The 27,748-nt window shown below is 45.9% G+C and overlaps 1 protein-coding gene across 1 annotated transcript in view; it reads left to right on the top strand.

Moving 5' to 3' along the window:
- Positions 1–298: 298 nt before the first annotated feature.
- Positions 299–27,748, top strand: part of wnt5b (wingless-type MMTV integration site family, member 5b) — a 206,642-nt gene continuing 179,192 nt past the window's right edge. The window contains exon 1 of the mRNA XM_045700259.1: positions 299–1,184. The gene's annotated coding sequence lies outside the window, so the exon portion shown is untranslated. The remainder of the gene's footprint in view (positions 1,185–27,748) is intronic.

The raw sequence follows: 27,748 nt of genomic DNA, 5'->3' as shown, positions 1-27,748 counted from the left end.
CTAAAATTAGCAGTGTTCTGATCACTCTATAGTACTATAGTAACTCTGAAACAGTTTTCAGACAAACATGACAAATGCGCAGCATCTCAAAAAACCCGGCCTTGGTGATGGCTGTCAATCAACACTTGTTCTGTCTGTGTCTGTGCGCGCTGTCCTCCTGTCCAGTCCTCCAGTCCATCCTCCTGTCCTGTCCTCCAGTCCAGTCCTCCTGTCCAGTCCTGTGGGAGTTGCTGGGGTGCTGTGGGATATCCCCTCCCGCTACTTTATTACCCCGCTCCGAAGACAGCTATGTGAAGAGGGCAGGCGCATGGGCGAAACTCTCCCAACTCACTCTCTCTAAACTCGAACATCGACTAGAGGACTGTGGAAGTCTATCCGCTCTCTGCCGCTAACTTAAACTACACCGCTACCGGACGCCCCGTGCGAGACTTCAACCCAGCTCTGCCTGTCACACGGCTCGCGCCGCCGGGGACTGGAGTTTACAGGGGGCTGGGGCTTTATTAAAGGAATGCATACTTGAAGGGGAACAATACATATCTGGATATCCTCAGGCTCTGATGGTGTTGCTACTGTGAAACTTTCCCTTCTTGAGTGTGACTGGCGTTCGTTCGTTTGTAAGCAGGCTGGGGTCGGCTGCTAAAAGTGGAGGCATCATCCCGTAGTTCATATTTTCTTTTGTTTCACGCTCTGTCCGGAGCAGCTTCTGTCATCTCACTAACTGGAATACTTCGCGTTTGTTTATTTTGCGTGAAACAGAGACGCTGCGTAATCGTTTGGAGACGGAGCAACTCATCTTGAAATAATTTGTATTGTACACCTGTTTCTTATTGCTATGCTTGCTATGCCAGCGGAGCAAACAACTGTCCCCGCCGCCGTGAACAGGAGAGCTAAGACCGATATCCGACACGGAGGAGCGAACTGAGCGGGTTCTTTTGGATCGGACCGAAACACTTTTCTGTGGAACTTGTTGCGAAATGAGTCAACGACAAAAGGAACTCCCGTGCCAAGTGTAATTTAACGGAGGTGGAATTTGTCTGTTTTTCGGGGAAAACTCATAGTTGTATAATCTGTCGTTCAGAGTTGTTCTCTCAACGAAGAGACTTCGTTCTGGAACCGGAACTCTGGAGAACGGTTTGGACCGCCGAACGCTCAGGGGGAAACGGTCGTGCAACTAAACGATACAAGTAAGGACACATTATTTTATATCTTGCCACGGACTGTAATGAATGTTTATGGTTACTTTTCAACTAGGGAATTAATGCGCTTTTCTATCAGCATAAACTCTCCCCATTGTGCACGCTTCATTTCACTTCTAGAAGTTTTCAAAATAGCCTCCCCGAGAGTCGCAGAGTTGACGTTTTGATCCAGTTATTTTATTTGACACAACTTTGGGTTAATTAAACTCCTTGCTGAATGTGGAGTTTGTGGACGTGCTGTAGGCCTATATCTGCAAACCCGGCTAACTGTTCTAAATGAACTCCGTGGCTGTGGTCAAAATGGAGACTATATGTGTTCAAGAAAACTGGATTTTCTGTTGGAATAGTTTTCTTTCCGACGTGTAGAAAAACTTGCTTGTGTATATATGTCTATTTTTTCTCGTTTTAAATTATGAAATCTTCATTATTAGGCTGAAGTTTGAATTACTTTGTTCATTTGAATGTTGTTGTAGGTGAGGGTTTAGGTCATTTCCATTTTAGGTCAATGGGTCTAATTAGTTAGTGGTCGAGTTTGACCTCTGACATTTAGGTCGCTTATAGTTTAGTTCGACAAATGAATGAATCCATGAAATAGTTGAAATGCTTTGTAAGCGGCTGTGTCAGCAACAGCTAATTTCAGCCATTCAATTTATCTCACGTGTCACTAAATTGATTTAGACCGCTAATATGGTCTGCTGTGCAGTTTACGCAGAGGAGTTGGTGGTCTATTATATTCTATTATATTGTAATGTATTTACACTGTCATCTTCTATACTTGTTTATATTATTTTCGGGTTGTTTTAGGCCTACCGGATCAGAAAGCGTTATAGGCCAGTGTGCGACAGACACAGTAACTGCGCTACTCTCGCTGTAGTTGTTCACACCAGTCTAACACTGTCAAAACGGTTTTAAACCAAAACACACAAACTACGATTATCAGTTATGAGATTATCGAGTTACGCCCCAAAATAGAATGTTGCCAATATAATTATTAGCCCTTGTGTTAATGAAAAACAATCTTATCAAAAATCTGAATGAAATCACATTAAATTGATGAGTACAATATATATTTTCTATCCAACTTGAGTAGGTCTATTTTCCCGTTATAGGAATTTGCAACACTGTAGTAATTATTGGGTAATTACTTATCCATCTTTTACATTTTAATTTCCAAAGGCAACGGAAACGGACTGTTTGCTTTTATATTTCACTCACATAAGTTATCTCTGTTAAATTATATGAAGGAAATTTCACTTTCATAGCCAGAATGATCAGAATATGAATTAATTTAATTTCTGAAGTTTAATTAATTTTAATCTCCTCTCTTATCACCCCTGACTCATATCTTGATATCATCCAACAGAAAATATAATTAACCGTCAGATTCTAGTGAGTAGAGGAAGTAGACCTGAGTCTCTCTATATTACCTCAGAGTAGACCTGAGTCTCTCTGTATTACCTCAGAGTAGACCTGAGTCTCTCTATATTACCTCAGAGTAGACCTGAGTCTCTCTGTATTACCTCAGAGTAGACCTGAGTCTCTCTGTATTACCTCAGAGTAGACCTGAGTCTCTCTATATTACCTCAGAGTAGACCTGAGTCTCTCTATATTACCTCAGAGTAGACCTGAGTCTCTCTATATTACCTCAGAGTAGACCTGAGTCTCTCTATATTACCTCAGAGTAGACCTGAGTCTGTCTATATTACCTCAGAGTAGACCTGAGTCTCTCTATATTACCTCAGAGTAGACCTGAGTCTGTCTATATTACCTCAGAGTAGACCTGAGTCTGTCTCTATATTACCTCAGAGCAGACCTGAGTCTCTCTATATTACCTCAGAGTAGACCTGAGTCTCTCTGTATTACCTCAGAGTAGACCTGAGTCTCTCTGTATTACCTCAGAGTAGACCTGAGTCTCTCTATATTACCTCAGAGTAGACCTGAGTCTCTCTATATTACCTCAGAGTAGACCTGAGTCTCTCTATATTACCTCAGAGTAGACCTGAGTCTGTCTATATTACCTCAGAGTAGACCTGAGTCTCTCTATATTACCTCAGAGTAGACCTGAGTCTCTCTATATTACCTCAGAGTAGATATTGGTCTCAGATAGCAGAGAGCTGAAAGGACCATGCTGTCAACATTTCCAACATTAGGGGAAATCCTACTAGAGCCTTTCTTCTTTAGTATTATTAACTAATGTGAACTTCCCGCAAGGAATATACTCACAGAATGGTTAAAACAATGTGCGTTAGGAAAGACATGGTGTCTTTTACCAAACGTGCCAGTGAATAACCAGACGGGTTAAAACTGGTGTCTTTCAAGAAGTATATACTTATAGAATAGTTAAGGACTCTGATGGATCGTAGTTTGCCTTAGGGGACAGATGGATGAGTATTATCGTAGTAGTGTCAGAGAGGACGACTGTGAACTTCCCCTTCCCAGTGTGTTCTCAGTATGTTCCCAGTACACACTCAGAAAACAGTTCAAATATCTTAGTTTGACTGCAGTGTCCCCTCAGGGCGGTTATAGAGAAGCCTCTTAGGAAAATGTCAATGGGGTCAATGAGAACTCGGTGAGTTTGTAAATAGGGCCTAGGTTGGCTCCCTAAGTGCTGAGGACTCTGTGACATGCACACGGACACACACACACACACACACACACACACACACACACACACACACACACACACACACACACACACACACACACACACACACGTATTGAAGTAATATTTGTCATATATGCATATTATATGTGTTCCTCACATAAGACCCATGATTAGACTATGCAATGTGTATATGAATAAAGCCTATTAAAATGTTTCTGTGACTCCATGAAGATAAGGGATGAGTTCCGTCAGTAGAAAGGGCTGAGAATTGTCTTCTGAAGCCAAAGAGATTTAATTACATTGTAAAATAAAATATTCACATAACTGAAAAAGATTGGTTGCCTGCATATTCTCCATCCCATATTGGTCTATGTGTTTGTTATATATCAGGGATTCAAATGGAATTATCAATCAAAACTTTCTACAGACCGGCAGGTCTACAACACTGACGGATACGGCAGTCCTCTACATTAGAAAAAACAAGCTGACCAGGACCAAACCGGACCAGACCAGACCGGACCTAAAAGATATCTATATCACTAGGGGTAACCATTTACTGAGTCATACTGTTAGATATCATATAATACATTTTACACACACACACACACACGCACACACGCACACACACACACACACACACACACACACACACACACACACACACACACACACACACACACACACACACACACACACACCAGAGAGACACACACACATCGATCCCCAGGGTTTGAACATGTACCACCTGTGGTGGTAAGGAGGTCTGACCCTGTACTACTCTCTCACACTGTGCTCCACCTGTGTACAAACACACACACACTAGAGGTTGACCGATTAATCGGAATGGCCGATTAATTAGGGCCGATTTCAAGTTTTTATAACAATCGGTAATCGTTATTTTTGGACACCGATTTTGTAAATTATTATAATATTTTTTTTTACACCTTTATTTAACTAGGCAAGTCAGATTAAAAACACATTCTTATTTTCAATGACGGCCTAGGAACAGTGGGTTAACTGCCTTGTTCAGGGGCAGAACAACAGATTTTTACCTTGTCACCTCGGGGATTCATTTTTCCGGTTACTAGTCCAACGCTCTAACCACCTGCCTTACATTGCACTCCACGAGGAGCCTGCATGGCAGGCTGACTACCTGTTACGCGAGGGCAGCAAGAAGCCAAGGTAAGTTGCTAGCTAGCATTAAACTTATCTTATAAAAAACTATCAATCTTAACATAATCACTAGTTAACTACACATGGTTGATGATATTACTAGTTTATCTAGCTTGTCCTGCGTTGCATATGATCGATGCGGTGCCTGTTAATTTTCATTGAATCACAGCCTACTTTGACAAACGGGTGATTTAACAAGCGCATTCGCGAAAAAAGCACTGTCGTTGCACCAATGTGTACCTAACCATAAACATCAATGCCTTTCTTAAAATCAATACACAAGTATATATTTTTAAACCTGCATATTTAGTTAATATTGCCTGCTAACATGAATTTCTTATAACTAAGGAAATTGTGTCACTTCTCTTGCGTTCCGTGCAAGCAGTCAGGGTATATGCAGCAGTTTGGGCCGCCTGGCTCATTGCAAACTGTGTGAAGTCCATTTATTCCTAACAAAGGCCGTAATTAATTTGCCAGAATTGTACATAATTATGACATAACATTGAAGATTGTACAATGTAACAGGAATATTTAGACTTAGGGATGCCACCCGTTAGATAAAATACGGAACGGTTCCGTATTTCACTGAAAGAATAAACGTTTCGTTTTCGAAATGGTAGTTTCCGGATTCGACCATATTAATGACCAAAGGCTCATATTTCTGTGTGTTATTATGTTATAATTAATTCTATGATTTGATATTTGATAGAGCAGTCTGACTGAGCGGTGGTAGGCAGCAGCAGCTCGTAAGCATTCATTCAAACAGCACCTTTGTGCGTTTGCCAGCAGCTCTTCGCTGTGCTTCAAGCATTGAGCTGTTTATGACTTCAAGCCCTGAGATTAGGCTGGTGTAACTGATGTGAAATGGCTAGCTAGTTAGCGGGGTGCACGCTAATAACGTTTCAAATATCGCTCGCTCTGAGACTTGGAGTAGTTGTTCCCCTTGCTCTACATGGGTAACGCTGCTTCGAGGGTGGCTGTTGTCGATGTGTTCCTGGTTCGAGCCCAGGTAGGAGCGAGGAGAGGGACGGAAGATATACTGTTACACTGGCAATACTAAAGTGCCTATTAGAACTTCCAATAGTCAAAGGTATATGAAATACAAATCGTATAGAGAGAAATAGTCCTATAATTCCTATAATAACTACAACCTAAAACTTCTTACCTGGGAATATTGAAGACTCATGTTAAAAGGAACCACCAGCTTTCATATGTTCTCATGTTCTGAGCAAGGAACTTAAACGTTAGCTTTCTTACATGGCACATATTGCACTGTTACTTTCTTCTCCAACACTTTGTTTTTGCATTATTTTAACCAAATTGAACATGTTTCATTATTTATTTGAGGCTAAATTGATAGTCTTTATGTATTATGTTAAGTTAAGTGTTCATTCATTATTGTTGTAATTATCATTATTACAAATAAATAAATCGGCCGATTAATCGGTAGCGGGGTTTTTGGGACATCAAATAATCGGTATCGGTAGCGTAAAAAAAAAATCATAATCGGTCGATCTCTAACACACACACACACACACACTCAGACACACACACTCAGACACTGCGCTGGGGCGCTATATGAGACCCAGACCCCATTGTGGTGAGTCCCATTGTTAGGAGCAGAGAGGGGTTACAACCCTGTCACAGAGGATCCTGGGTTGAATTCCCAACCCCCCCCCCAGCAGCCAATCAGAGCCCAGCATTTTCAAAACCTGCACCTTGAACAATAGAGGCCACCCTCTTAACCTTCAGGACCTTAGTTTACACACAGCCCTCAGAGAGAGAGTGTGTGTTCAAAAGTGCGTGCGTGTCTCCAGAGCAGAGATTGGCAGGTGAGAACCGTATATATCTGGTGTCGTTCTGTCCTTGTTAATGTCTGTCTCTCTCTCTCTCTATCTCTCTCTCTCTGTCTCTCCTCTCCTCTCTCTCTCTCTCTCTCTCTCTGTCTCTCCTCTCCTCTCTCTCTCTCTCTCTCTCCTACTCTCTCTCGCTCTTCTCTCCCTCTCTCCTCTCTCTCTCCTACTCTCTCTCCTCTCCCTCTCTCCTCTCTCTCTCCTACTCTCTTTCTATTCTCTCCCTCTCTCCTCTCCTCTCTCTCTCTCTCTCTCTCTCTCTACTCTCTCTTCTCTCCCTCTCTCCTCTCCTTTCTCTCTCTCTCCTACTCTCTCTTCTCTCCCTTCTCTCTCTCCTACTCTCTTTCTATTCTCTCCCTCTCTCCTCTCCTCTCTCTCTCTCTCTCTCTCCCAACTCTTTTTCTCTTCATCTCTCCTTTTTCCTTATCTCCTCTTCTCCTCTCCCTCTCTCCTTCACTCTTTCTCTTCTCTCCTCTTCTTCTCTCCTTCTCTTCTCCTCTCCTTCTATCCTCCTCTCCTTCACTCCCCCCCCCCATTACCAGTTAAGTGGTGTAGCCTGGACTGATTCCAGGTCATGTTGGGATGACAGGTTTGATGTGACCTCTGGTATTCAAGGGGGGGTTGTAGAGTGGGAGTCATGTCTGACCCGTTGGATATTGGTTATGGACTGATGTCATTGAGACCACAGGGTGCAGTGTGTGGTTGTGTGGTCAGTCACATTAGGACATTTGATTTACGCTGTCACTGTGTGTGTGTGTGTGTGTGTGTGTGTGTGTGTGTGTGTGTGTGTGTGTGTGTGTGTGTGTGTGTGTGTGTGTGTGTGTGTGTGTGTGTGTGTGTGTGTGTGTGTGTGTGTGTGTGCTGTGTGTGTGTGTGCACGTGTGTGTGTGTACGTGTGCACGTGTGTGTGTGTGTGTGTGTGTGTGTGTGTGTGTGTGTGTGTGTGTGTGTGTGTGTGTGTGTGTGTGTGTGTGTGTGTGTGTGTGTGTGTGTGTGTGTGTGTGTGTGTGTTATGGTAGATGAATGTAGAAGTAGTGGAGTTGATTTAAACATTGATGCATGTAATGAAAGTGCGGTTATGTGTGTAGATGTAGAGAATGAGAAGGGGTGTGTGTGTGTGTGTTCAGTAACTGTAGCAGAGGTAGCTCTGGGAAACCTCTCTATAGCTGATTCAGTCCTGATAAAAACGTCAACAGCACACCTGGACCTGGTGCACGGAGCACAGACCGCCTCACACACACACACACACACACACACACACACACACACACACACACACACACACACTCCTACAACAGTGGTTATTCTCTCTGATAGGAATGATAAGACTAAAGCCCATAAGGTTTTATCACCATTAGAGGATATAAGCTCCAAGCACCAAGCACACAGTAATGTCTCCTCTCAGCACACAGTAATGTCTCCTCTCAGCACACAGTAATGTCTCCTCTCAGCACACAGTAATGTCTCCTCTCAGCACACAGTAATGTCTCCTCTCAGCACACAGTTATGTCTCCTCTCAGCACACAGTAATGTCTCCTCTCAGCACACAGTAATGTCTCCTCTCAGTACACAGTAATGTCTCCTCTCAGCACACAGTAATGTCTCCTCTCAGCACACAGTAATGTCTCCTCTCAGCACACAGTAATGTCTCCTCTCAGCACACAGTAATGTCTCCTCTCAGCACACAGTAATGTCTCCTCTCAGCACACAGTAATATCTCCTCTCAGCACACAGTAATGTCTCCTCTCAGCACACAGTAATGTCTCCTCTCAGCACACAGTAATGTCTCCTCTCAGCACACAGTAATGTCTCCTCTCAGCACACAGTAATGTCTCCTCTCAGCACACAGTAATGTCTCCTCTCAGCACACAGTAATGTCTCCTCTCAGCACACAGTAATGTCTCCTCTCAGCACACAGTAATGTCTCCTCTCAGCACACAGTAATGTCTCCTCTCAGCACACAGTAATGTCTCCTCTCAGCACACAGTTATGTCTCCTCTCAGCACACAGTAATGTCTCCTCTCAGTTTGACATCGGCTAGTTGCCAGCCGAACTGAAGCATCCTGACGCCTTAATTCTCACCTGCTCTAATTACCTACCAAAAATATCTACTGTGAGCTTTCTCTCTCTAACTGACATCCCTGTCTACTGTGAGCTTTCTCTATCTAACTGACATCACTGTCTACTGTGAGCTTTCTCTCTCTAACTGACATCACTGTCTACTGTGAGCTTTCTCTCTCTAACTGACATCACTGTCTACTGTGAGCTTTCTCTCTCTAACTGACATCACTGTCTACTGTGAGCTTTCTCTCTCTAACTGACATCACTGTCTACTGTGAGCTTTCTCTCTCTAACTGACATCACTGTCTACTGTGAGCTTTCTCTCTCTAACTGACATCACTGTCTACTGTGAGCTTTCTCTCTCTAACTGACATCACTGTCTACTGTGAGCTTTCTCTCTCTAACTGACATCACTGTCTACTGTGAGCTTTCTCTCTATACTTAACAACACTGTGATAGATGTGTGATGGTTCTTATTAAAAGGTTGTGTGATGGTAGGGGACCAGACACCACACAAAGAACCTGAATGAACACTAATGAACAGCCCCCAGTCACACCTGTCCCTCCATTAAAGGAAGTCCCTCTCCCATCTCTCATCGCTCTCCTTCAGTGGTGTAAAGTACTTAAGTACAAATACTTTAAAGTACTACTTAAGTAGTTAATTTTTTTGGTGTCTGTACTTTACTGTACTATTTTGACGACTTTTACTTTTACTTCACTACATTCCTAAAGAAAATAATGTACTTTTTACTCCATACATTTTCCCTGACACCCAACAGTACTTGTTACATTTTGAATGCTCAGCAGGACAGGAAAATTGTGAAATTCACGTACTTATCAAGAGAACATCCCTGGTCATCCCTACTGCCTCTGATCTGGTGGACTCACTAAACAGAGAACATCCCTGGTCATCCCTACTGCCTCTGATCTGGCAGAATCACTAAACAGAGAACATCCCTGGTCATCCCTACTGCCTCTGATCTGGCAGAATCACTAAACAGAGAACATCCCTGGTCATCCCTACTGTCTCTGATCTGGCAGACTCACTAAACAGAGAACATCCCTGGTCATCCCTACTGTCTCTGATCTGGCAGAATCACTAAACAGAGAACATCCCTGGTCATCCCTACTGCCTCTGATCTGGCAGAATCACTAAACAGAGAACATCCCTGGTCATCCCTACTGTCTCTGATCTGGCAGAATCACTAAACAGAGAACATCCCTGGTCATCCCTACTGTCTCTGATCTGGTGGACTCACTAAACAGAGAACATCCCTGGTCATCCCTACTGTCTCTGATCTGGTGGACTCACTAAACAGAGAACATCCCTGGTCATCCCTACTGCATCTGATCTGGCAGAATCACTAAACAGAGAACATCCCTGGTCATCCCTACTGCCTCTGATCTGGCAGAATCACTAAACAGAGAACATCCCTGGTCATCCCTACTGTCTCTGATCTGGCAGAATCACTAAACAGAGAACATCCCTGGTCATCCCTACTGCCTCTGATCTGGCAGACTCACTAAACAGAGAACATCCCTGGTCATCCCTACTGCCTCTGATCTGGCAGACTCACTAAACAGAGAACATCCCTGGTCATCCCTACTGCCTCTGATCTGGCAGACTCACTAAACAGAGAACATCCCTGGTCATCCCTACTGCCTCTGATCTGGCAGAATCACTAAACAGAGAACATCCCTGGTCATCCCTACTGTCTCTGATCTGGTGGACTCACTAAACAGAGAACATCCCTGGTCATCCCTGCTGCCTCTGATCTGGTGGACTCACTAAACAGAGAACATCCCTGGTCATCCCTACTGCCTCTGATCTGGCAGAATCACTAAACAGAGAACATCCCTGGTCATCCCTACTGTCTCTGATCTGGCAGACTCACTAAACAGAGAACATCCCTGGTCATCCCTGCTGCCTCTGATCTGGCGGACTCACTAAACAGAGAACATCCCTGGTCATCCCTACTGCCTCTGATCTGGTGGACTCACTAAACACACATGCTTCATTTCTAAATGATGTCTGAGTGTTGGAGTGTGCCCCTGTCTATCTGTAAATGATGTCTGAGTGTTGGAGTGTGCCCCTGTCTATCTGTAAATTATGTCTGAGTGTTGGAATGTGCCCCTGTCTATCTGTAAATGATGTCTGAGTGTTGGAATGTGCCCCTGTCTATCTGTAAATGATGTCTGAGTGTTGGCGTGTGCCCCTGTCTATCTGTAAATGATGTCTGAGTGTTGGCGTGTGCCCCTGTCTATCTGTAAATGATGTCTGAGTGTTGGAGTGTGCTTCTGTCTATCTGTAAATGATGTCTGAGTGTTGGAGTGTGCCCCTGTCTATCTGTAAATGATGTCTGAGTGTTGGAATGTGCCCCTGTCTATCTGTAAATGATGTCTGAGTGTTGGAGTGTGCCTCTGTCTATCTGTAAATGATGTCTGAGTGTTGGAGTGTGCCCCTGTCTATCTGTAAATGATGTCTGAGTGTTGGAGTGTGCCCCTGTCTATCTGTAAATGATGTCTGAGTGTTGGAGTGTGTCCCTGTCTATCTGTAAATGATGTCTGAGTGTTGGCGTGTGCCCCTGTCTATCTGTAAATGATGTCTGAGTGTTGGAGTGTGCCCCTGTCTATCTGTAAATGATGTCTGAGTGTTGGAGTGTGCCCCTGTCTATCTGTAAATGATGTCTGAGTGTTGGAGTGTGTCCCTGTCTATCTGTAAATGATGTCTGAGTGTTGGAGTGTGCCCCTGTCTATCTGTAAATGATGTCTGAGTGTTGGAGTGTGCCCCTGTCTATCTGTAAATGATGTCTGAGTGTTGGAGTGTGTCCCTGTCTATCTGTAAATTATGTCTGAGTGTTGGATTGTTCCCCTGTCTATCTGTAAATGATGTCTGAGTGTTGGAGTGTGCCCCTGTCTATCTGTAAATGATGTCTGAGTGTTGGAGTGTGTCCCTGTCTATCTGTAAATGATGTCTGAGTGTTGGAGTGTGCCCCTGTCTATCTATAAATGATGTCTGAGTGTTGGAGTGTGCCCCTGTCTATCTGTAAATGATGTCTGAGTGTTGGAGTGTGCCTCTGTCTATCTGTAAATGATGTCTGAGTGTTGGAGTGTGCCCCTGTCTATCTGTAAATGATGTCTGAGTGTTGGAGTGTGCCTCTGTCTATCTGTAAATGATGTCTGAGTGTTGGAGTGTGCCCCTGTCTATCTGTAAATGATGTCTGAGTGTTGGAGTGTGCCCCTGTCTATCTGTAAATGATGTCTGAGTGTTGGAGTGTGCCCCTGTCTATCTGTAATAAGTAATATAAAATAAAAATGGTGATGTCTGCTTCCCTTCATATAAGGATTTTTAAATTATTTATACTTTTACTTTTGATAATAAGTATATTTTAGCAATTACATTTACTTTTGATACTTATTTAAAACCAAATACTTTTAGACCTTTACTCAAGTAGTATTTTACTGGGGACTTTTACCCCGAGTCATTTTCTATTAAGGTATCTTTACTTTTACACAAGTTTGACAATTGACTACTTTCCCACTACTTCTCTCCTTTCACTGTGTGTGTGTGTGTGTGTGTGTGTGTGTGTGTGTGTGTGTGTGTGTGTGTGTGTGTGTGTGTGTGTGTGTGTGTGTGTGTGTGTGTGTGTGTGTTCACACCCCCACTCCCAGCCCTATATCTGTCAACCCTCCACTGGGGAGCAGACTGGGTCAGGTGGGTGAGCAGAGCAGCACTGAGTCGGTTCTGGAATGTTCAGGAATGTTCAGTAGGTGTTCCGCAGGTTCCGAAGGTAAACATCAATCAGTCAATCAGCTTCTATTTGTGTAGTAGAGTTTTGAACAGAGACACATCTGTGGTGGGACACTGGACAAAACCTCTTAAAAGCAGAACTGAACGGAAGCTTCTGGCAGCAGACCAGAGGCAGTAGAGGACTACTCCACCCTGATCTGTTTTGACTACATTACAGGGAAAAACCTGGGGAGCACTGTGCAGGCTTTTGTTCCGACCCAGCGCTAACACACCTGATTCTACTGTAATAATGATTATTTCAAGAGCTTCAATATTTGAATCAATTGTCTTAAGTCCTGCAACCTCTTCCTCATTCGCCAGAGGAAGACAATCTAGTAGTTTCTACATTTATGCTGAGTGTGTGTGTGTGTGTGTGTGTGTGTGTGTGTGTGTGTGTGTGTGTGTGTGTGTGTGTGTGTGTGTGTGTGTGTGTGTGTGTGTGTGTGTGTGTGTGTGTGTGTGCCTCCCAACAAGCCCCAACAGCAGTGTGTGAGCCTGGTTCAAACCCCACTCTGAAGACCACCACAGCTCACTAGCTGAACTAGAGAGGAAATACAGACGTTACTACACAGACTTTACATTATGCTTTTCTGATTAGTTTGACTTGTTTTGGTCTCTTCTGTTGGGAGGGATGGAGAGATGCAGGGAGGGATGAAGGGAGAGAGGGAGGGAGGGATGGAGAGAGAGAGAGAGAGAGAGGGATGGAGAGATGCAGGGAGGGATGAAGGGAGAGAGAGAGGAGGGAGGGAGAGAGAGAGAAATAAGAGATGCAGGGAGGGTAGAAGAGGGAGGGAGGGAGGGAGGGAGAGATGCAGGGAGGGAGAGAGAGAGAGGGAGGGATGGAGAAAGAGAGAGAGGGAGGGATGGAGAGATGCAGGGAGGGATGAAGGGAGAGGGGGGAGGGAGGGAGGGATGGAGGGAGAGAGGGATGGAGAGATGCAGGGAGGGATGGAGGGAGAGAGGGAGGCAGGGAGGGATGGAGGGAGAGAGGGAGGGAGGCAGGGAGGGAGGAAGGGATGGAGAGATGCAGGGAGGGATGGAGGGAGAGAGGGATAGAGAGATGCAGGGAGGGATGAAGGGAGAGAGGGAGGGATGGAAGGAGAGAGGGATGGAGAGATGCAGGGAGGGATGGAGGGAGGGAGGGAGGGAGGGAGAGAGGGATAGAGAGATGCAGGGAGGGATGGAGGGAGAGAGGGAGGGAGGGAGGGATGGAGAGATGCAGGGAGGAATGAAGGGAGAGAGGGAGGGATGGAGGGAGAGAGGGATGGAGAGATGCAGGGAGGGATAGAGGGAGAGAGGGCGGGAGGGAGAGAGGGGAGGGAGAGAGGGATAGAGAGATGCAGGGAGAGAGGCAGGGAGGGATGGATGGAGGGAGAGAGGGAGGGAGGGAGGGATGAAGGGAGAGAGACAGGGAGGGATGAGGGAGAGAGGCAGGGAGGGATGAAGGGAGAGAGGCAGGGAGGGAGAGAGGGAGGGAGAGAGGGAGGGATGGAGGGAGAGAGGGATGGAGAGATGCAGGGAGAGAGGCAGGGAGGGATGGAGGGAGAGAGGGAGGGATGAAGGGAGAGAGGCAGGGAGAGAGGGAGGGAGGGATGGAGGGAGAGAGGCAGGGAGGGATGGAGGGAGAGGAGGGACGGGTTGTGGACCCCAGCCCAGCTTGGCAGCTGTGTTAATGTGGAGAGTTTAGAGCCAAAGAAGAGATATGTCAGTCTGTTTCTCTTCCCCTCTCTCTAACATTGGCAGAAAGTAGTGTGTGTGTCTGCCTATCTCTAGTGATTCCTCATTATGGGTGAGTGGTCTCTGATGTCGCCTCTCTATCATCTCTCTCTCTGTCTCTCTCTCCATCTGTCTCTCTCTCTGTCTCTCTCTCTGTCTCTCTCTCCATCTGTCTCTCTCTCTCTGTCTCTCTCTCTGTCTCTCTCTCTCTCTGTCTCTCTCTCCATCTGTCTCTCTCTCTGTCTCTCTCCATCTGTCTCTCTCTATCCTCTCTCTCTCTCTGTCTCTTTCTCTCTCCATCTGTCTCTCTCTATCCTCTCTCTCTCTCTGTCTCTCTCTCCATCTGTCTCTCTCTCTGTCTCTCTCTCTGTCTCTCTCTGTCTTTCTCTCTCTATCCTCTCTCTCTCTCTGTCTCTTTCTCTCTCCGTCTGTCTCTCTCACTCTGTCAGCTAGAGACCCTGATCTACATTCATGGGGAATATGACTGTACTGGACTAGTGTACACACCCTCACACCCTTTGGTAGTCTTCCTTCATACACTGTGAAGTGTTGTGTATGGATCTCTAGCCGATGTGGCTTGAATGTGGGGCAGGTGTGTGTTTCACAGCATGTCTGTGTGTTTGGACTCCCATGTGAAAACCAAGCTGTGAACGGCCTGGGAAGGATGGCGGGTAGGGCTGGGACACACATATATGTACGAGTGTGTGTGTGTGTGTGTGTGACCCCATGGCCCAGACCCTTACTGCAGGGCCTTAATTGGTGTCATTAATGTCTCAGAGAGCTGCAGAGAGCTACAGGAGGTAATTGGCCAGGCCTCCACTTGAGCAAACAGGAGTTCAATGGTCTCATCTAACACCCTGTTGGGAGCGGGGGGGGATGTTATGGAGAGGGGAGTGTGTTGTAGAGGGGAGGATGGGACGGAGAGGGGGAAGGGAGGGGGTGGTTGGGATGTTATGGAGAGGGGAGTGTGTTGAAGAGGGGAGGATGGGACGGAGAGGGGGAAGGGAGGGGGTGAAAGGAAGGGGTATAGGTAAGTAACGTCTGGGGGTTGAAGAGCTGTTAGGGAGGAAAACTGATGGGGTGTTGGGGATGTAAAGTGATGGGTGTTGGGGGTGTAAAGTGATGGGGGTGTTGGGGGTGTGAAGTGATGGGAGTGTAAAGTAATGGGAGTGTTGGGGGGTAAAGTGATGGGGTGTTGGGGTGTAAAGTGATGGGGGTGCTGGGGGTGCTGGGGGTGTAAAGTGATGGGGGTGTTGGGGGTATAAAGTGATGGGGGTGTAAAGTGATGGGGTGTTGGGGTGTAAAGTGATGGGGTGATGGGGGTGTAAGGCGATGGGGTGATGGGGGTGTAAAGTGATGGGGGTATAAAGTGATGGGGTGTTGGGGGTGTAAAGTGATGGGGTGCTAGGGGTGTAAAGTGATGGGGTGTTGGGGGTATAAAGTGATGGGGGTGTAAAGTGATGGGGTGTTGGGGGTGTAAAGTGATGGGGTGTTGGGGGTGTAAAGTGATGGGGTGATGGGGGTGTTAACTCTCTTCTTATAATAATGGTCATGGGCTGACTCCGCTCCCTCTCTTTCTCACTGGCTGGTTCTCATTATCTGCATCCCTAACATTGACTCTCCTCCCTCTCTTTATCTCTCTCCCTCTTTCACACACCCCTCCCTCCCTCCCTCCCTCCCTCCCTCCCTCCCTCCCTCCCTCCCTCCCTCCCCCTGGTTAGTGTGATTTGAATCCGTAGGGGTGAGGGGCTCAGGCCCAAAGCCGTTGCCTGGAGCACATTTCATGGCTAATTACCTCCACTTTGTGCTGTCGTTTACAGAAACATGGCATGCCCTCCCCAACAACCCTCCCCAACAACCCTCTGACACTCTGAGCAACGTGTGTGTGTGTGTGTGTGTGTGTGTGTGTGTGTGTGTGTGTGTGTGTGTGTGTGTGTGTGTGTGTGTGTGTGTGTGTGTGTGTGTGTGTGTGTGTGTGTGTGTGTGTGTGTGTGTGTGTGTGTGTGTGTGTATGCTCTGTGAACACTATCTTACAGGACAAGGGGAGGCAAGGTGGGATGGGGGGTGTTTGACATTTTGTCACTATCTCTGTCACTCTCTTTGTCATTCTCTCTGTCACTCTCTCTGTCACGTTCTCTGTCACTCTCTGTCACTCTCTGTCACTCTCTGTCCCTCTCTGTCACTCTGTCACTTACTTTGTCATTATCTCTGTCACTGTCTCTGTCACTATCTCTGTCACTATCTCCTTCACTCTCTCTGTCACTCACTTTGTCACTCTCGGTCACTATCTTCTTCACTCTCTCTGTCACTATCTCCTTCACTCTCTCTGTCACTCACTTTGTCACTATCTCTGTCACTCTCTTTATCTCCTTCACTCTCTCTGTAACTCGCTTTGTCACTCTCTGTCACTTGCCCCACTCTCTCTGTCACCCTCTGTCACTATCTCCTTCACTCTCTCTGTCACCCTCTCTGTCACCCTCTCTGTCACTATCTCCTTCACTCTCTCTGTCACTATCTCCTTCACTCTCTCTGTCACTATCTCCTTTATTGGCCTGGGAAACATACAGTGGCAAGAAAAAGTATGTGAACCCTTTGGAATTACCTGGATTTCTACATAAATTGGTCTGATCTTCATCTAGGTTACAACAACAGACAAACACAGTCTGATTAAACTAATAACACACACATTATTGTATTTTTCTTGTCTATATTGAATACATAATTTAAACATTCACAGTGTTGGTTGGGAAAAGTATGTGAACCCCTAGGCTAATGACTTCTCCAAAAGCTAATTGGAGTCCAATCAATGAGATGTTGGTTAGAGCTGCCTTGCCCTATTACAAACACTCACAAAATGTGAGTTTGCTATTCACAAGAAGCATTGCCTGATGTGAACCATGCCTCAAACAAAAGAGATCTCAGAAGACCTAAGATTGAGAATTATTGTCTTGCATAAAGCTGGAAAGGGTTACAAAAGTATCTCTAAAAGCCTTGATGTTCATCAGTCCACGGTAAGACACATTGTCTATAAATGGAGAAAGTTCAGCACTGTTGCTACTCTCTCTAGGAGTGGCCGTCCTGCAAAGATGACTGCAAGAGCACAGCGCAGAATTCTCAATGAGGTTAAGAAGAATCCTAGAGTGTCAGCTAAAGACTTACAGAAATCTCTGGAACATGCTAACATCTCTGTTGACGAGTCACGAAACATGAATGGTGTTCATGGGAGGACACCACGGAAGAAGCCACTTCTGTCCAAAAAAAAACATTGCTGCACGTCTGAAGTTCGCAAAAAGAGCACCTGGATGTTCCACAGCGCTACTGGCAAAATATTCTGTGGACAGATGAAACTACAATTGAGTTGTTTGGAAGGAACACAAAACACTATGTGTGGAGAAAAATGCACAGCACACCAACATCAAAACCTCATCCCAACTGTAAAGTATGGTGGAGGGAGCATCATCTGCCCGCCAATTGAAGCTCAACAGAAGTTGGGTGATGTAACAGGACAACGACCCAAAACACAGAAGTAAATCAACAACAGAATGTCTTCAACAGAAGAAAATACACCTTCTGGAGTGGCCCAGTCAGAGTCCTGACATCAACCCGATTCAGATGCTGTGGCATGACCTCGAGAGCAGTTCACACCAGACATCCCAAGAATATTGCTGAACAGAAACAGTTTTGTAAAGAGGAATGGTCCAGAATTCCTCCTGACCGCTGTGCAGGTCTGATCCACAACTACAGAACACGTTTGGTTGAGGTTATTGCTGCCAAAGGAGGGTCAACCAGTTATTAAATCCAAATTCTTGACCAATTTATGCAGAAATCCAGGTAGTTCCAAAGGGTTCACATACTTTTTCTTGCCGCTGTATGTTTACATTACCAAAGCAAGTGAAATAAACAATAAAATGTGAAATAAACAATCATAAATGAACAGTAAACATTATACTCACAAACATGTTAAAAGAACAGAGATATTAGGTTGAAAAGATGGAATCCAGGCTGGCCATTAAAGGGGATTAGCAGCAAATAGAGTTAGTCTGAGAGGCAAACTGATTAAAGATGTCTGTCTACAGACTGTAAAATCCTACCAGACTGTTAGCATGGAGTGAAGACAGATAGAGAGAGACAGAAAGTGTAGAAATACGTTTAAACAGACAGTGTGCAGATCTACAACCCAGGAGCTGACAGCCCCAGAGTCTCTTATAGCTTCCCTGTACTGAGACAGACACTGGCAGGAATCTCCTCCTCCCTCCACTGTGTCCTATATGGACTGGAAAACACTGAACTACAACCCCACTATCACACTGTTAGCATAGACACTGGAGCAGACAGAGAGTTATACTACCATCACACTGTTAGCATAGACACTGGAGCAGACAGAGTTATACTACCATCACACTGTTAGCATAGACACTGGAGCAGACAGAGATATACTACCATCACACTGTTAGCATAGCCACTGGAGCAGACAGAGATATACTACCATCACACTGTTAGCATAGACACTGGAGCAGACAGAGTTATACTACCATCACACTGTTAGCATAGACACTGGAGCAGACAGAGTTATACTACCATCACACTGTTAGCATAGACACTGGAGCAGACAGAGATATACTACCATCACACTGTTAGCATAGACACTGGAGCAGACAGAGATATACTACCATCACACTGTTAGCATAGACACTGGAGCAGACAGAGTTATACTACCATCACACTGTTAGCATAGCCACTGGAGCAGACAGAGTTATACTACCATCACACTGTTAGCATAGACACTGGAGCAGACAGAGTTATACTACCATCACACTGTTAGCATAGACACTGGAGCAGACAGAGATATACTACCATCACACTGTTAGCATAGCCACTGGAGCAGACAGAGTTATACTACCATCACACTGTTAGCATAGACACTGGAGCAGACAGAGTTATACTACCATCACACTGTTAGCATAGACACTGGAGCAGACAGAGTTATACTACCATCACACTGTTAGCATAGACACTGGAGCAGACAGAGTTATACTACCATCACACTGTTAGCATAGACACTGGAGCAGACAGAGTTATACTACCATCACACTGTTAGCATAGACACTGGAGCAGACAGAGTTATACTACCATCATACTGTTAGCATAGACACTGGAGCAGACAGAGTTATACTACCATCACACTGTTAGCATAGCCACTGGAGCAGACAGAGTTATACTACCATCACACTGTTAGCATAGACACTGGAGCAGACAGAGTTATACTACCATCACACTGTTAGCATAGACACTGGAGCAGACAGAGATATACTACCATCACACTGTTAGCATAGACACTGGAGCAGACAGAGAGTTATACTACCATCACACTGTTAGCATAGACACTGGAGCAGACAGAGTTATACTACCATCACACTGTTAGCATAGACACTGGAGCAGACAGAGTTATACTACCATCACACTGTTAGCATAGACACTGGAGCAGACAGAGAGTTATACTACCATCACACTGTTAGCATAGACACTGGAGCAGACAGAGATATACTACCATCACACTGTTAGCATAGACACTGGAGCAGACAGAGATATACTACCATCACACTGTTAGCATAGACACTGGAGCAGACAGAGTTATACTACCATCACACTGTTAGCATAGACACTGGAGCAGACAGAGATATACTACCATCACACTGTTAGCATAGACACTGGAGCAGACAGAGTTATACTACCATCACACTGTTAGCATAGACACTGGAGCAGACAGAGTTATACTACCATCATACTGTAATATGGTGTGTTTATGGGGTGATTATGGGGTTGATATGGGGTGATTATGGGGGGATTATGGGGTGATTATGGGGGTGATGTGGGTGATTATGGGGTTGATATGGGGTGATTATGGGGTGATTATGGGAGTGATATGGGGTGATTATGGGGGTGATATGGGGTGATATGGGTGATTATGGGGTGATTATGGAGGTGATATAGGTGATATGGGGTGATTATGGGGGTGATTATGAGGGTGATTATGAGGGTGATTATGAGGGTGATTATGGGGGTGATATGGGGTGATTATGAGGGTGATTATGAGGGTGATTATGAGGGTGATTATGGTGTGATTATGGGGGTGATTATGGTGTGATTATGGGGGGTGATTATGGGGGTGATATGGGGGTGATTATGAGGGGTGATTATGAGGGGTGATTATGAGGGTGATTATGGTGTGATTATGGGGGTGATTATGGTGTGATTATGGGGGTGATATGGGGGTGATTATGGTGTGATTATGGGGGTGATATGGGGGTGATTATGGGGGTGATATGGGGTGATATGGGGGTGATATGGGGGTGATTATGGTGTGATTATGGGGGTGATATGGGGGTGATTATGGTGTGATTATGGTGTGATTATGGGGGTGATTATGGTGTGATTATGGTGTGATTATGGGGGTGATATGGGGTGATATGGGGGTGATATGGGGTGATCATGGTGTGATTATGGGGGTGATATGGGGGTGATATGGCGTTGATATTGTATGTGTATCAGACTCTCCCGTACTTCCTTCCCATGTGACCCTAAGCTTACAGGCCTCCTCTCCTCTCCTCTCCTCTCCTCTCCTCTCCTCTCCTCTCCTCTCCTCTCCTCTCCTCTCCTCTCCTCTCCTCTCCTCTCCTCTGCTCTCCTCTCCTCTCTTCACCCCTTCTCTCCATGTTGATTTATTGTAAACCATGCCCTGACTCGGCCCGTGGGCCAACCATAACAGAACCTAGTGAATGGAGGTGTTCAGAGCGGCCCGGTGGTCCTGTGTTTGTTTACATTTACACCCAGAGGGTCCCAGTTTTATGTCCCAACAGCCGTACACAGAGCAGAGAGCAGGGCTCTATTCATTAGGGAACACTTTTTGTTACGGGAAACTAAAATAAGCAATTGCTATTGGTCAAGTTCACGAAGTAGCCCTCCCTTTTTCATTTCGTTTTCTTCCGTTTGGTGTCTCATGAACATGATCCAGAGTGCAGAGGAAGGTCTTGACACTCAGGGAAATGGTGTGTGTGTGTGCGTGTGTGCGTGCGTGCGCGTGTGCGTGCGTGCGTGCGTGTGCTCCATATGTCTTCCTGCTGCAGCTCATCATTGTGGCCTCAGGGCCTTTGTGACAACGCTGTGTGACAAGAGTGTGTGTGTGTGTGTGTGTGTGTGTGTGTGTGTGTGTGTGTGTGTGACTGATCTGAGTGTGTGTGTGTGTGTGAGAGAGAGAGAGAGAGAGAGAGAGAGAGAGAGAGAGAGAGAGAGAGAGAGAGAGAGAGAGAGAGAGAGAGAGAGAGAGAGAGAGAGAGAGAGAGAGAGAGAGAGAGAGAGAGAGAATGAGATGGAGAGAGGGGGAGAGGGGGAGAGCGAGAAGGCGAGAGAGACGGATGGACAGCAGTCAGATGTGATAGGAAACGCTGCCCCTCTCTGGTCAGTGTGTGTAACTGCAGCCTGTTCTTCTCACATAATCAGACCGGCCTTTTCACTGAGCAGGAATGCTGAGGAACAGAGAGAGAGGCTGTATATATACTGCTCCAAAAAAAATAAAGGGAACACTTAAACAACACATCCTAGATCTGAATGAAAGAAATAATCTTATGAAATACTTTTTTCTTTGCATAGTTGAATGTGCTGACAACAAAATCACACAAAAATAATCAATGGAAATCCAATTTATCAACCCATGGAGGTCTGGATTTGGAGTCACACTCAAAATTAAAGTGGAAAACCACACTACAGGCTGATCCAACTTTGATGTAATGTCCTTAAAACAAGTCAAAATGAGGCTCAGTAGTGTGTGTGGCCTCCACGTGCCTGTATGACCTCCCTACAACGCCTGGGCATGCTCCTAATGAGGTGGCGGATGGTCTCCTGAGGGATCTCCTCCCAGACCTGGACTAAAGCATCCGCCAACTCCTGGACAGTCTGTGGTGCAACGTGGCGTTGGTGGATGGAGCGAGACATGATGTCCCAGATGTGCTCAATTGGATTCAGGTCTGGGGAACGGGCGGGCCAGTCCATAGCATCAATACCTTCCTCTTGCAGGAACTGCTGACACACTCCAGCCACATGAGGTCTAGCATTGTCTTGCATTAGGAGGAACCCAGGGCCAACCGCACCAGCATATGGTCTCACAAGGGGTCTGAGGATCTCATCTCGGTACCTAATGGCAGTCAGGCTACCTCTGGCGAGCACATGGAGGGCTGTGCGGCCCCCCAAAGAAATGCCACCCCACACCATGACTGACCCACCGCCAAACCGGTCATGCTGGAGGATGTTGCAGGCAGCAGAATGTTCTCCACGGCGTCTCCAGACTGTCACGTCTGTCACGTGCTCAGTGTGAACCTGCTTTCATCTGTGAAGAGCACAGGGCGCCAGTGGCGAATTTGCCAATCTTGGTGTTCGCTGGCAAATGCCAAACGTCCTGCACGGTGTTGGGCTGTAAGCACAACCCCCACCTGTGGACGTCGGGCCCTCATACCACCCTCATGGAGTCTGTTTCTCACCGTTTGAGCAGACACATGCACATTTGTGGCCTGCTGGAGGTCATTTTGCAGGGCTCTGGCAGTGCTTCTCCTGCTCCTCATTGCACAAAGGCGGAGGTAGCGGTCCTGCTGCTGGGTTGTTGCCCTCCTACGGCCTCCTCCACGTCTCCTGATGTACTGGCCTGTCTCCTGGTAGCGCCTCCATGCTCTGGACACTACGCTGACAGACACAGCAAACCTTCTTGCCACAGCTCGCATTGATGTGCCATCCTGGATGAGCTGCACTACCTGAGCCACTTGTGTGGGTTGTAGACTCCGTCTCATGCTACCACTAGAGTGAAAGCACCGCCAGCATTCAAAAGTGACCAAAACATCAGCCAGGAAGTATAGGAACTGAGAAGTGGTCTGTGGTCACCACCTGCAGAACCACTCCTTTATTGGGGGTGTCTTGCTAATTGCCTATAATTTCCACCTGTTGTCTATTCCATTTGCACAACAGCATGTGAAATTTATTGTCAATCAGTGTTGCTTCCTAAGTGGACAGTTTGATTTCACAGAAGTGTGATTGACTTGGAGTTACATTGTGTTGTTTAAGTGTTCCCTTTATTTTTTTGAGCAGTGTATATAATATATACATCATAGACATAATATGACATTTAAGAGAGAGAGAGAGAGAGAGAGAGAGAGAGAGAGAACTTCAGTACCATGACAGTAGAGGGATTTCACCCTGTGCTTTGATAATAGAAAGATGAAAGAATTATTGATTTATAAAGTTTGTTAAAGATACATAGACCTTCACAGTGACTCTCTCTCTCTCTGTCTCTCTCTCTCTCTCTCTCTCTCTCTCTCACTCAATGAAGGTTTTTATTGGCATGGGAAACATATGTTTCTCTCTCTCTCCTCCAGACAAAAACAAGACACCATTCCAGTCAACACACCTACAGCATGACAATACACACACACACACACACACACACACACACACACACACACACACACACACACACACACACACACACACACACACACACACACACACACACACACACACACACACACACACACACACACACACACACACACACACACACACCGGAGCCCTGTTAATGACACAGTGGACTACTCTAGCACCTGATCTCATGTCAGAAGCAGCAGTCGGTCCTAAATAGCACTCTATTCCCTGCATAGTGCCCTAATCATGGGTCAAGTAGTGCACTATATAGGAAATATGGTGCCATTTGAGACGTAGCTCAGAGATTTCATTCAACAAAAAGGCTTTTTTCCCAGTGTGGCCACTAATGGCTCTCTGTACTCAGACCCTCACATAGTTGTATTAGTGAGGTTTACCTCTCTGTACTCAGACCCTCACATAGTTGTATTAGTGAGATTTACCTCTCTGTACTCAGACCCTCACATAGTTGTAGTAGTGAGATTTACCTCTCTGTACTCAGACCCTCACATAGTTGTATTAGTGAGGTTTACCTCTCTGTACTCAGACCCTCACATAGTTGTAGTAGTGAGGTTTACCTCTCTGTACTCAGACCCTCACATAGTTGTATTAGTGATGTTTGTGTGTGTGTGTGTGTGTGTGTGTGTGTGTGTGTGTGTGTGTGTGTGTGTGTGTGTGTGTGTGTGTGTGTGTGTGTGTGTGTGTGTGTGTGTGTGTGTGTGTGTGTGTGTGTGTGTGTGTGTGTGTGTGTGTGTTTCTGGCCCGTGTCAGCACCTTATCTGTAGTGCTCCTCACCCTGTAACACACACACATTATCTTGCCTCCCCATTTCTGGATAGTGGCCTGTCCTCTCTCTCCTTCTCCCCGTCTCTATCTCTTCTCTATCTCTCCATCTCTATCTCTCTCCTTCCTCCCCGTCTCTATCTCTTCTGTATCTCTCCATCTCTATCATATCTCTCTCCTTCTCCCCGTCTCTATCTCTTCTCTATCTCTCCATCTCTATCTCTCTCCTTCCTCCCTGTCTCTATCTCTTCTGTATCTCTCCATCTATCTCTCTCCTTCTCCCCGTCTCTGTCTTTCTCCTTCCTCCCTATCTCTCCTGTCTCTATCTCTCCTTTATCTCTCCATCTCTCCAACAGGGTGTATCTGCTGTAGCTGCTCTTTGTGGAGCACAAATGGAAGTACATTAGGCAGCCGCAAGTAGCAGGCAGCAAGCAGCAGGCAGCAGGCAACAAGCATCAGGCAGAAAGCATCAGGCAACAAGCAGCAGGCAGCAGGCAGCAGACAACAAGCAACAAGCATCAGGCAGAAAGCATCAGGCAACAAGCAGCAGGCAACAGGCAACAGGCATCAGGCAGAAAGCAGCAGGCAACAAGCAGCAGGCAGCAAGCAGCAGGCAGCAGGCATCAGGAAACAGGCAGCAAGCAGCAGGCAGCAGGCAGAAAGGAGCAGGCAGCAGGCAGAAAGAAGCAGGCAGCAGGCAGCAGGATAGCATTCATTAGTCTACACCAACAGCACACCAAGCAACAAAATAGTGATGAAATGAAGATCCTACATCTGTACTGTTCTGCCGTTCTGCTTTGGTTGAATGTTCTCTGAGTTGGAAAGGACAGGTTTGGATGACTCAGCTCCCTGACACAGTGCCAGTCATTATCAGTGGCCAGAGGTCCGTGTGTCCCTCAGCCTGCACCTACACCTGTCACAGACAGAGGGGGCTCTCGCCCTGGGATTGGACTGGACTGGAGAGCAGCTGGGACTGGAGAGAAAGAGAGAGATGGGGTGGAGAATAGGAGAGGGAGGGGGAGAGGGGGGTGGAGAATAGGAGAGGGAGGGGGAGAGAGGGGGTGGAGAATAGGAGAGGGAGGGGGAGAGAGGGGGTGGAGAATAGGAGAGGGGGGGAGAGGGGGGTGGAGAATAGGAGAGGGAGGGGGAGAGGGGGTGGAGAATAGGAGAGGGAGGGGGAGAGAGGGGGTGGAGAAAGGGAGAGGGAGGGGGAGAGGGGGTGGAGAATAGGAGAGGGAGGGTGAGAGAGGGGGGTGGAGAAAGGGAGAGGGAGGGGGAGAGGGGGTGGAGAATAGGAGAGGGAGGGGGAGAGAGGGGGGTGGAGAAAGGGAGAGGGAGGGGGAGAGGGGGTGGAGAATAGGAGAGGGAGGGTGAGAGAGGGGGGTGGAGAAAGGGAGAGGGAGGGGGAGAGAGGGGGTGGAGAATAGGAGAGGGAGGGGGAGAGAGGGGGGTGGAGAAAGGGAGAGGGAGGGGGGAGAGAGGGGGTGGAGAAAGGGAGGGGGGAGAGGGTGGGAGAGGGAGAGAGACACTAGAGAACAATTGACTCTTGATATGAGCCTCCCTCTCTATCTCAGGCCTCAGCTGATTGTTTGATATCTTTTATAGTATTGGTACCGTGGCAACGACCCTCAGCTCTCTTTCTTGCTGCTCACGCTCCCTTCATCTCTGTCTGCACTCTTCTCACCCCTTCCCTCTTACCCTCTTTCTCTCTCTGTGCCTCTCTCAATTCAATTTAAGGGCTTTATTGGCATGGGAAACATATGTTAACATTGCCAAAGCAAGTGAAGTAGATAATAAACAAAAGTGAAATAAACAATAAAATATGACCAGTAAATGTTACACAAAAGTTTCAGAGGAATAGAGACCTTTCAAATGTGACATTATCTCTCTCTCTCTCTCTCTCTCTCTCTCTCTCTCTCTCTCTCTCTGTATCTCTCTCCTTCTTTGCCCTCTTCCACCCTCTCTCTCTCTCCTCCTCTCTCTGCTCTCTCTCGCTCTCTCTCTCTCTCTCTCACTCTGTCACTGCCTCCCTCCCTCCCCCCTCTCCCTCTCCCTCTCCCTCTCTCTCTCTCTCTCTCTCTCTCTCCTCCCTGTGTGTGTCTGTAGCAGCTAGCAGGGAACTATCGTGCTGCTGCATGGGGATTTGGGCGTTTAGTTAATGGTACATATCATATCAGGATTTCACACTGCCTCCCCCCAGGGAGCCTGGCCACGCTCGCAGCAATTATAGTGACAGCTAGCGGGCTGCAGACTGCAGACACCACCAGGCTGGATCCAAACTAAAGCCTCTACCAGGCTCCTCTCTGTAGTGCTAACTAGCCCTGAGACCGAGGCCTGTAAGGACAGGACAGGGCAGGAGAGAGAGACAGAGACAGAGAGAGATTGGGTGGGTTTACATGTATTCCTCTTTGTTTTACTCAGTTTATCTGACTGACAGATGCTGATAGAGATGTAGATGTAACATACCTTTTTAAAGACTGCGTCTTTTCATACTACACTTTTTTACACTATTTACACTATTATACTATACTATTATACTACACTATTATACTACACTATTATATTACAGTATTATACTACACTATTATACTACACTATTATACTACACTATTATACTACACTATTATACTACACTATTATACTACACTTTTTTACACTATTTACACACTTTTTTTATTACACTATTATTATTACACTATTATACTACACGATTATACTACACTATTATACTACACATTTTTTTATTACACTAATATACTACACTTATTTTATTACACTATTATACTACACTTATTTTATTACACTACTATACTACACTATGTTATTACACTATTATACAAAAAAAAATGTTTACACTATTATACTACACTATTATACTACAATTTTATTACACTATTATACTGCACTTTTATTACACTATCATACTACACTATTTTTTTACACTATTATACTACACTATTATACTACACTTTTATTACACTAATATACTACACTTATTTTATCAAACTATTATACTACACTAATTTTATTACACTATTATACTACACTATTTTATTACGCTATTATACTGCACTTTTACTACCCTATTATATTTCACTATTTTATTACACTA

The sequence above is a fragment of the Salmo salar genome, chromosome ssa17, assembly GCF_905237065.1.
Source record: "Salmo salar chromosome ssa17, Ssal_v3.1, whole genome shotgun sequence".
Taxonomy (NCBI): Eukaryota; Metazoa; Chordata; class Actinopteri; order Salmoniformes; family Salmonidae; genus Salmo; species Salmo salar.
This window is presented reverse-complemented; position numbering and strand designations above follow the sequence as displayed.